The sequence below is a fragment of the Eulemur rufifrons genome, chromosome 8 (assembly GCF_041146395.1).
Source record: "Eulemur rufifrons isolate Redbay chromosome 8, OSU_ERuf_1, whole genome shotgun sequence".
NCBI lineage: Eukaryota > Metazoa > Chordata > Mammalia > Primates > Lemuridae > Eulemur > Eulemur rufifrons.
The window spans coordinates 4,785,756-4,797,771 of NC_090990.1; positions in this window are offsets into that span (position 1 = coordinate 4,785,756).

Sequence of the window (12,016 nt, forward strand, 5' to 3'; positions counted from 1 at the left end):
TGGGTTTGAAGAATTCTCCTTGTAAAGGCAGATTCTTGGCTTCCCAAGACAAATATGAATTAGTCCTAATATATCACCAATGACTCCATATCCTCCCTCCCCTTCGCCTCTGTTTACATTCCGTGGTCAATCATAGTCCTCTCTCTGTTATATACACCCTCTCACTTTCTAATACTCCCTGGGCAAAACCACAACCTTGGTGATAATTTCAATTTGCTGCCTACTAGGCACCTGCACCTGTCCAGCCAAATGAGGCTGGCATCACACTGATTAGTTTCACTTTCAAATTCATGACCACAAACCTCAAATGGACTCTTCATGCCCCTTGGCAATCATACAACACTTATCCAGGTTAATTTCTTTCCTAATTTTCCAGCCAGTTATTTCACAACCTCTCCTTTCTGCTCGAACCTTCACCACTTCCTCCCTTGCCCTCACTCTCAGGTGATGGCTTTCTTTGGAGTTCACTGTGAACATTGACACAATCAGCAGAGAAATTGCATAAACTTCCCCGCTCCCCACTCCTATCTGTCCTTCTTTAAGTCCCCACACGCTGGCTTCCTGCCCACTATCACAGACGAATCATCTCCACGCCTATCAAAGCCCAGCCCTCTGCTTGTGCACTTGATCCTGTCTTCTCTCATTACTCAAGCATATCAAGCATATCGTCAGAAATTCTCCCTGCTATATCCATGTTTTGCTCTCTGCTGGATCATTACCATTAGAATATAAATAAGATGTTTCTTTCTTCCCTCTTAACCACACTTTACATATCATCTACTGCCCCATTTCTTTGCTCTCTTTAGCAGCAAAATGCCTTTAAAGGAATGATCTGGATTTGCTATCTCCACTCCTTCTTCACTGCTCTCTTTTAAATCTACTCCAATCTCACTTTGACTCAACTTCTCCACCAAACTTTTTCTATCAATATCACTAATGAGCTCCATATTGCTAAAAAGAAGAGCCAATCCTCAGTCTTCCACTTTCTTGATCTTTTGGCAGCCTTTGATACAATTATTATTGCCACTTCCTTGACAACTCTTTTAATTATTCTTTCTCTTCTTCCCTGCCTCTTAATGTTGGAACCCCCAGCTCAGTCCTTGATCTTCTCTACCTATACTCAGTATCTTGTTGATTTAATTCACTCTCATTTCTTTAAAGACCATCGAATTGCTAATGATTCTCAAATTTACATCTCTGACTCAGGTGTCCCCTGTGAACCCCAGACCCATATACCCAACAGCCAACTCAACACCTCCACTTGGAGGTCTAATAGGAAAGTCAAATTTAACATGTCCAAAACTAAGCACCTGCTTCAACTGAGGTCTTTGCTATCTCAGTAAATGGTAACTCCAGCCTTCCAGTTGCTCAGACTAAAGGCTTCAAGTCTCTCATATTCACGTCCAATCTTATCTATCAGAAAAACCCCGTTGGCCAGAAACCGACTGCTTCTCACCACCTACTATACCGGCCTCGTCCAAGTCACCGTCCTCTCTTGCCTAGACTATCACAAGAGCCTCCTACTTAGTGGCCTCCCCACCTCTACTCTTTTCTACTCTTGTCCTTCCATGGTCTCTTTTCAACACGACAGGCCATGATCATTTTAAAGAATAGGTTAGATCATGTCATTCTTCAGCTCAAAACTTGATAATGGCTCTGTATTAATCAAGATGACCCACGTCATGTTGCGGCAACAAGTCCCCAACATTTCAGTGACATTTCTTTCTCATGGGCCACATCCATCTTCTCAGGCAGGTTGTGGCCCTGCTCATTGCACCTGCCCAGGGACTTGGACTTTCAGCTCAGAATGCCTCTCTTTTTTTTCTTTTTCCTTTTAGAGACAGGGTCTTGCTCTGTTGCCCAGGCTGGAGTGCAGCAGCGCAACCATAGCTCACTGCAGCCTCAAATTCCTGGGCTCAAGTGATCCTCCTGCCTCCGCCTCACAAAGCGCTAAGACTACAAGTGCACACCACAACACCCAGCTAATTTTTATTTTTGTAGAGCTGGGGCCTCTCTATGTTGCCAAGGCTGGTCTCAAACTCCTGGCCTCAAGCAATCCTCCCACCTCAGGCTGCCCCCCGTGCTGGGATTACAGGCGTGAGCCACTGCATCCAGCTTATCAGGACACTATCTTGAATGCTTCTAGTCACCTTGGCAGAGGGGTAGAAAGGGCAAGAAGATGTATCACTGGTAATTAAATGTTGCTAAAGTGAATTCTCAAAACATAGTAGCCATAACTAGTCATATGGCCTGATATATCCTTAAGAAAGACAAAAAGTATTGTCCTGCTCTGTGTTCAGAGGGCAGAGAGCCAGAAACACTTCATCAGCTGCGCTGTGGACCACCACGTGCTGCCACTGGTGCTCAGAATAAAAGCAAAGTTCTCACAATGGCCTGGGACCCCCTGCATTAGAAGCCCTCATCCTCCCCTTTGGATTTCATCTTCCACTCTCTCCCAGGTACAATCGCACCTGAGAGCTTATTCCTCTACCTGGACTGCTCTTCCCTGCACATAGCTACATGATTAATTCCCTCACTTCCTACCCTGTGACCACTTCATTTAAAATTACATCCTACCCCTTCTCCGTACTCTGTCCTCACCCCCACTTCACCCTCCACACGCACCTGGATGAATACCGCACGAGGGCAGGTAGGGTAGATGCTTTGTCTGTTTGTCCACTGGTGTATCCTGCTGGCCCAGATCAGGATCTGGCACACAGCAGCAGCCCAGGAAGTGTTGACTGAATGAGTGAACCTCAGTAATAGTCAGGAAAATACAAATTAAACCCACAAAATGCCAGATAGCAAAATTTACAAATCTGACAATAACAAACCCTGATAGAGATTTAGGGAAATGAAATTTTCCTGCACTGCCGGAGAGAACGCACACTGGTGCAACCACTTTGGCGAGCAATTCGACACTCAGTAGCCAAGTTGAAGATGAGCATGCACTGTTTTAATTCAGCAATTCCACTTCTCAGTATTTACCTTGAAGAAACTCTTCCATATGTACCCAAGGAGGCATGCACAAAGGTGTGCCTAACAGAGTTGTTTATAATAGAAAAACATTCCCCAAAACAACTGGAATTTCCATTAGCAGGACAAGTGATAAATAACTGTAATATAAAAGTGAGTATCACACAGCAGTTAACACGAGTGAATTTAATTTATTAATACATGTATTGCCTTCTAGTTTCTGGTCCGGCATGTAAGGAGTGTGGAAGTAACTTCCATCTACACAAGAAAAAATCTGAATAAACTGAAAATCAACAACTTTTCTTAGATCCATCAGAGAAGTGAGGTTACACACAAACTGCTGACCCCAAACGTGGACAGGCAGACAGGCAGACACAGAGAATCACATCTCACCCGAGCAGAAACCGAGGCGAGGGACAGTCCAGGGTAGGAAACCCTGCACAGTAATCGCCGAATTGCCAGGGGCTCAGTGTGGCCAAGTGTGAGAGGTGAAACCTCCAGGGGCCCAGTGTTAGAGGAGTCCTCCCGATTTTGTGAGGTGGACCTCTGGGAGCCCCACCAGGTTCTCACAGTGAACACGTGGAGGAAAACCCCCTCGTGCTTCCGGCAGGGAGAGGGGAAAAGTAGCCATGTGGGAATCCACCCAGAGCACGCTGTTCTTCTTAACAAGGCCTGCCCTCGAAATAAACTGTAGCCATACACCGCACAATGATGTTTTGGTCAATGGTGGACCGTTTATATGGTGATGATCCCGTAAGATCATAATCCTGTATTTTTACTGCACCTTTTCTATATTTAGGTATGTTTAGATACACAAATACCATTGTGTTAACAATTGCCTGCAGCGTTCAGTACAGTAACATGCTGTGCAGGTTTGTAGCCTACTGCAACAGACTATGCCATACAGCCTAGGTGTGCAGTAGGCTATACCATCTGGGTTTGTGTAATCACACTCTATGTTGTTCACACAATGACAAAATTACCTAAAGACACATTTCTCAGAATGTATCCTGGTCATTAAGGGACGCATAACTGTATCTCACCAGAGCCTGACTGATCTGGGGAAGTGTAAACACCCAACTCCAGCCCCCTCTAAGCCCACATATGGGGAAAGGGAAATACTCAACTGCAGCCCCCTCCAGCCTTCCTGTGTCACCTAAGGGTGTGGGACGACTGAGAAGTACAAGTGAAGGTAACAGCCCAAGGCACAGGCTCACTAAAAGACTGAGATCTGGCCAGGCTGGTGGCTCACACCTGCAATTCCAGCACTTTGGGAGGCCAAGGCAGGAGGATTACTTGAGGACGGGAGTTTGAGACCAGCCTGGGCAACACAGCAAGACCCTGTTTCAACAAAAAATTTTAAAAGACTGAGATCTGATCAAAGGCCTAAAGAACACTTCCCCTCCCCCCACACTTACCGCCACATTACTAAAGGCCTAGCTGTTAATATCACAGTTCCTTCTACCCAGCACCTCACATCCAGCTCTCAACAAAAAATTACAGAGCTCACTAAAAGTGAAAAAGCAGTGTGAAGAGACAGAGCAGGCATCCGCTCCAGACTCAGATATGGCAGGGATGTTGGAATTATCAGACCAAAAATTTTAAATAACTATGATTAATATGCTCTGGGCGTTAATGGAAAAAGTATTAATAGATGACACACAAAACAAATGGGCAATGTAAGCAGAGAGATAAAAATTCTAAGGAAGAATCAAAAAGAAATGCTAGAGATGAAACACTGTAACAGAAATGAGAAATGGCTCTGTGGGCTCATTAGTAGACTGGACATGGCTGAGGAAAGAATCCATGAGCTTGAAGATATGCCGATAAACACTTCCCAAACTGAAAAGCCAAGAGAAAAAAGACTGAAAAAATGAAACAGAACATCCAAGAACCATGGGATAATTGCAAAAGGTGTGGGACATATATGTAATGGGAATGGAAGGAGAAGAAAGAGAGAAAGGAACAGAAGAAATATTTGAAGCAATAATTACTGAGACTTTCCCAAAATTAATGTCAGCCCCCAAACCATGGATCCAGGAAGCTCAGAGACCACCAAGCAGGATAAATGCCAAGAAATCTACAGAGGCATATCATATTCAAATTGCAGAAAATCAAAGACAAAGAAAAAAATATCAAAAGAAGCCAAGGAGTGGTGGTGTGGGGGAAGGGGGGACTTTCCTATAGAGGAGCAAAGGTTAGAATTACACTGGACTTTTCTTAATAAACCATGCAAGTAAGAAGAAAGTGGAGTGAAACATCTAGTGCTGAAAGAAAAAACTCACCAACCTAAAATTCTGTATCTAGTAGAATTATCCTTCAAAAGTAAAGGAGAAATAAAGAATTTGTCAGACAAGCAAAAATTGAGGGAATTTGTTGCCATGAGACCTACCTTACAAGAAATGTTAAAAGAAGTTTTTAAGAGAGATGACAAATGACATTAGGCCGGGTGTGGTGGCTCACACCTATAATCCTAGCACTCTGGGAGGCTGACGCAGGAGGATCACTCAAGGTCAGGAATTCCAGATCAGCCTGAGCAAGAGCGAGACCCCGTCTCTACTAAAAATAGAAAGAAATTATATGGACAGCTAAAAATATATACATAAAAAATTAGCCGGGCATGGTGGCACATGCCTGTAGTCCCAGCTACTCAGGAGGTGGAGGCAGGAGGATTGCTTGAGCCCAGGAGTTTGAGGTTGCTGTGAGCTAGACTGACGCCACGGTACTCTAGCCCGGGCAACAGAGTGAGACTCTATCTCAAAAAAAAAAAAAAAAGAAAAAGAAAGAAAAATGACATTAATCAGAAACTCAGAAATACATGAGGAAAGAAAGAATATTAGAGAAGAAATAAGTGAAGATAAAATAATTTACATGTGGTGATACAAAAGAAAATCTAAGAAACAATGTTGAAGGAAAAAGGTAATATGCAAAAAGACATTTATAGAATGACACCATTTAGAAGAATTATAAATACAAACAATGCCGTATATACTACTGATATATGGATACATAGATAGTAAAAATACAAAAATATACACTAAAAAGAGTCAAACCAACTTCAGGATAGGTTGCCTCTGGGGAGAGTGACAGGAATGTGACAAGAGAAGAACTTTTTAGCTGTAGTTGTAATATTTTATTTCTTTAGAAAATATCTGAAGAAAATATGAAAAAAAGAACATTTTTAAAATCTATTTTCGTACTTAACTTGTTAATGAAAAGTTATTAAAATATTCAAGAAAACAGATAGTAGCCACAGAATCCTTCTATTATAATATTACAAAAACCCACTTTCTCTTTCCCCTCCATATTTTTAAAGACAAATCCCTGGCACTCAATTTGCAAAGACCTTTTCACCAGCAGCGATAAGCTCAGCAACATTAAAGAAGGGACAGGTGCCCTTTACCCAGTAAACAAAGGTTCCGTTTGCTTTGCATAGCATCTCATGTCCTCAGAGCTGAATTTAATGGGAGTTAACACCCAGTTTAGAAAACAGCTCTTTGAAATCTACCCCTGTTCAGTGGGGAGAAAATTTTCTTCTGCCTCTCATGCCAACACAAAAGCTCTGGGATCTGTGCTTCTAATCGGCCCTACAGGGACTGTTGACAGCCGATATCTTCAGTTTATATCACACCCTTTTTTTTTAATTGATATTTTGGTTCTTAGAGGACAAACATAAACATCTGCAAATCAATAAAATGGTCTTCACAGAAGAAAACAAGAAATGATGCAGAAATCATCCCAGTTAGTCAAGGCTCTTAGTGCTTTTCTAGACCTATAAGATGGAATAAACATACAAATATCATTAAACACAAAGGTGAGAAAAATGTAAAGTGAGGAACAGAAGCCAAGTATTTAGAATTCATTAAAATTTACCTCAGAATCTTACCATGTTTCATCACGGTAGAAGCCTCAAAATCGTCTGGTCACTTTGGTCTCAGGATCTTAAATATTACTGATGACTGACATAGGTTGAATTTTGTCCCCCCCCCAAAAAAGCTATGGTGAAGTCGTACCCCCTAGTACCTCAGAATGTGACCTTGCTTGGAAATAAGGTCACTGCAGAGGTCATTAGCTAAGACGAGATCACGCTGGAGTGGGGGGCCCTGGTCCAATACAGCTGTGTGAGGACACAGAGCCTTGGGGAGAAGTCGCGGGAAGATGGAGGTGGAGATCTGAAGGACACGCCTGCAAGCTGAGGAAGACCACGGATCCACGGGTGTCACCAGGAGCTGGGAGAGAGGCATGGCACAGATTTTCTCTCAGAGCCCCGAGAAGGAACCAACCCCACCCACACCTTGATTTTAGACGTCCAGCCTCCGAAACCATGAGACAATAAATCTCTGTTGTTTTAAGTCACCCAGTTTGTGGTATTTAGTTACAGCAGCTTAGGAGACTAATCCCCCAACCCAAAGAGCTTTTGTTTAGATGAAATATGTCTCCTAATATTTATCGTATGAAATGCCTTTGAAACTCAAGAATAAATGAGTGCCCGTTCTGCGAGCTGTCCAGGTAATGGCCTCCCCTCAGGGCATTTAGCCTCTAGGCGACTCCAGCTAACTCGCTCCACAGGATGACAGGGAAAAAAGCAAGTATCCCCATGGCGTTACTATGAAATTAGTTTTGACCTCGCAGACTTGGAAAAAGGGTCCCCCAACCTCACGTTGACAACTGCTGGTGAACCCAAATCAGGCTCAGCGATGGGAAATGGCTTCCCCTAGTGGGGGCCTGACTGGAGTCCTGGCTTCCTGACTTGTGGGGGCTCCTGGAATCACAGAGTTACAGGAGGAATGTTTGGGGGGGAGGAAGGCAAGTACCTAGTGTGAAGCCAACTAGTGAGTCTTGACCAGATATTGCTCTGCACTTTGTTACATCATTAAGCATAGGTCCTTTAAATTGGCTTGTGCACAGCACTCATTTATTTAATTAAATTTATTTATTTTGAGACAGAGTCTCACTCTGTCGTTTGCCTAGGCTAGAGCACAGTGGCGTGATCATAGCTCACTGCAACCTCCAAAATCCTGGGCTCACGTGATCCTCCTACCTCACCCTGCCGAGTAGCTGGGACTACAGGATCGTGCCACTATACCCAGCTAGTTTTTCTCATTTTTTGGAGAGATGGGGTCTTGTTATGTTACACAGGCTGGTCTTGAACTTCCAGCCTCAAGCAGTCCTCCTGTCTTGGCTTCCCAAAGTGCTGGGATTACAGGCGTGAGCCACCGTACCTGTCCCCATTTCTTTTAAAAAGTGATTTTAAAGAGTGTGGGCCACATTTTAAAAGACCCTCTTTTCCTAACATCTAAGACAAGGTTTCTGGTTCTGATTCCAAGGGCTCGTTGGGTGCTCACAAACCCCTGGAAATTATAAGAAGGAAACGTGTGTGTGTGTGTGTGTGTGTGTGTCTGCACCTGACACACATGTTGGGGGGAAGGCAGGACCACAGCTCTCCTCAGGTTTTCAGAGAGAGTCCATGACTCAGAAGAAGATTACAAACCGCCGCTGAGGGCAAGGTCACCCAAGGAGTGGCTGCCTCAGAGCCTTCCTCTCTCCACCGTGTGCGGACTTGGGCTCTGGCTGCTCCTTCCTCTTCTCTGGGAGGACGAGATCTGCACAGCTCTCAGCCCAATCTGCTGGCCCCTCCACTGGCTCATGACATGAAAACAGATGTTCACGAAACAGCCCATTCATTAAAAAAAATCCGTGAAGAATGACCTCCGCCTGTGGTAGTCATCAAATAACAGAATAATTCAGGGCTGGAGGGGTAGGGAGGGGGTCTCAAGATGCATAGAGCTCATTTGTCTTTTTGTTCTCTCAGTTTAGCCCAGAAAGACCAAATGTTCATAGAAATATGAACCCTGTAACAATAGCATTTAAAATTTCAAATATTTTAATACTTGAACATATATTGGATGAATCTTGTTGGACTAAATTCAGATCCAGGTGACTAAAATGAGATTTCTCTGATTGGAAATAAGTAGTAAAAAAATTGTATTTGAGAAAAAAAAAATGTGGTCTTTTTTCCTCCAACTATCTCTTAATATCATGATAACCAAGTGCTTCTGTTATTTGCCTTTGCATATTCGTGTTCATTAATCAGCTGCACTCTTCCAAAATCATATTATTTTTGGAGGATTCTGAGTAGTGAAAATTAGTAGCTCGATTTCTCAGCTAAATGCCAAAAATATGCGGCATAAAAACAATTAAAAAAATAACTTCGGTTGAACAAATGTTTGAAATAAGTCACCACTTATTTTTGTATACTTTGTGGCACAATGAAAAGATGTTATGACCGTTTCTGGAAAAGGAAACTCATCTTCCCAGAGGCGTCTTTGTCCACCTTCAGATTCACAAATGCTGAAACTGCTCACGACCACTGAAGTTCCTTCCCCCTGGGTGGGATTACATGTCCCCCCAGATCCCTGCTTATATATTCTGTTTATACCTCACAGCAATAAAAAGTAGCTCGTTCTTGGTTTTCATCTGGTAAAATATCATGGTTTAATTAAATTATGTTGGTCTGAGTCCAAAACAGTCTCCACGGTGTCACGGAAGTTATAGGTTTTCTAATGGATGCCAAGACTATTAAGATTGTGCTTTATGATCATTATGCATCCATGGATTATGTTCATCTATATTTTACAGTTCATTATTTAACAGTGCTCATCTAAAAGGTTAAAGTCTTTATAGAATCATTTGGCTGATTCTTAACTTGGCTGATTTACAAATAATTTCACAAATATCTCTGTGCCACCATTATTTATCTACAAAGATTTGATTCGGGGTATGGAATTTTTACATTACAAACGCTTCATTGATTTAACCAGATGCCCCTCAGCATCTCCTTTTAGCAAATAATTAACACCTTGTCAGATAAATGCGATATACATGCACAATGTGGCAAACTGATTTTTTATAAAAACAATTTTTCCTTCATTATAAATCTCAGAAATCAGTAATCTAGGTTGTATCTGCTGGTCATTAATGCACATTAATAAGAGCCTTCATATAGAAAAGGAAAACTGAAAACAATTTTTAAAATGAAAAGATCTTTTTCATAACAAAACATTTTGTGTTTCTAATGAAACTAATTGAAAGCACAAAAATTCTAAAAGGATCATATAAATGCAATAAATCATGCTAAAGATTAAAATGCATTTAATGCTTATAGGGCTGTTTCCTGCTCTAGGGAAGTGCGCTAGGGATATGCTGGCCAGATCATTGAAATTCTAGCCAGCAGCCCCTTTGTCAATCTGTCTCTTACGGAGGAACACAAGTCGATTTTTGATGCTCATTAAAACAGCCATGTGATTCCTTTACTCACATCTTAACTCAAAGATAAAATGTTTTCATATATTAACAAAGGGTAAGAACGTCAAAGCTATCCGAAACAACTGGTCTATCAGGCAAATATTTGTTCCCTTCCTATGCAAGGCTGTTTCCTGGGAGCAGAGCATCACTGCGGAGTTAGCAAGTACCTTGGAGGCCCCCCTGGGATGCTTTGTTCTGTGTTTCATTAACTGCACGGCTTTCCTTTGGGGTTGGCAAGTAAACTCTGCTGCATTTCTGAGGATAGACTGGAATGGGTCATCTTGCATTACCTCAGTTTAATGCTGCAGTTTTGCCAAGGAAGACATGGATGCACAGCAGAACGGTTAATCCATAACCACCAAGCCGGGGATCAGACCAGGAAGGGTCTTTGCGGAGGCGTTAACTCTCTACTCTGACTATGGGGGCAGCAGAAAGTCAATGCAGAATTTCACTTCTCACAGTACACAAAACTGCCATGACTTAAAGAGTTAAACATAACAGAAATATCTAAGTGGGGGAAGCTTAGGCGACTGCTTACCTTTCCACTTTCCAGCCTCCAAAGGTTGGAACGCCCCAGGGCCCAGTCCTCAGCTTCCTTCTCTCTCTACCCGCGAGACTTGGGTGCCACATCCAAACTCACAGCCTTAAATGAAACCATATGCTGGAACCCCCAAATATTATCTCCAGCCCTCTTCCCCAAACTCCAGACTCATGGATCTACACACCTACATGGAAGTCTTATGGGCACCTTAAATTTATTAGGGCTGAAACCAAACTCTTTCTTTCCCCCTCAACCTGCTCCTGCCCTGAGCGTCCTCAGCTCAGTCGGTGGCAAGTCCCTCCTTCCAGTGGTCCCAGCCAACAACCTCAGAGTCACCCTTTTTTTTTTTTTTGAGACAGGGTCTCGCTCTGTAGCCCCACTGGAGTGCAGTGGCATGATCGTAGCTCATTGCAACCTCAAAGTCCTGGGCTCAAGCAATCCTCAGAGTCATCCGTGAGTCCCCTCTCTCACACAGCCGGCATCCAGTCCATTGGCAAGTCCTGCCTTCAAAATAGATCCGGGCTCTCACTCCTAACCACGGCTGGTGCGTCTACCCCGGTCCAGTGCTCCATCATCTCTCACCTGGATGACTGCACTGGCTTCCTCGTGAGTCTCCCTGCCCTCCAACAGTGCATTCTCACTAGAGCTACCAGAATGATCATTTTATTTCCATGAGGCAGGGCCTTGCTCGGTCGCCAGGCTGGAGCACAGTCATCATAGCTCACTGCAGCCTCAGGCTCCTGGGCAGAGTGATCGTATAAAACTTAGGGCATGTTTTGCCTTCCTCCCCTCAGACCCTCCACTGGCTCCCATCTCATTCAGAGAAAACCCAGAGACATCACCAGGGACCTGCAGAGTCCTGTGTGACGTGGCCCTGTGTTGTTTCTCCGACCTCATTCCCCGCTAGTCTTGTCCTGACCCGTTATGCTGCGCTGATCTCTTGGTTGTTACTCACACAAAGCTAGCTGCCGGGTTTAGCATCCCAGGACACTGCCATGACCATCTTTTGCCTGAAGGTCCCTGCTGTGGCTTGAATTGTGTCCCTCCAAAGATATGTCCGAGTCTTAACCCCAGTACCTGCGAATGTGACCTTATTTCATTCTGTGGTCTGAAGGCTTATCCCTTAAAAAGTGTCTGCTGAACTTAATTCCGATGTGATGTACTAAGATTTGAGGCCTTTGGGAAGTGATTAGG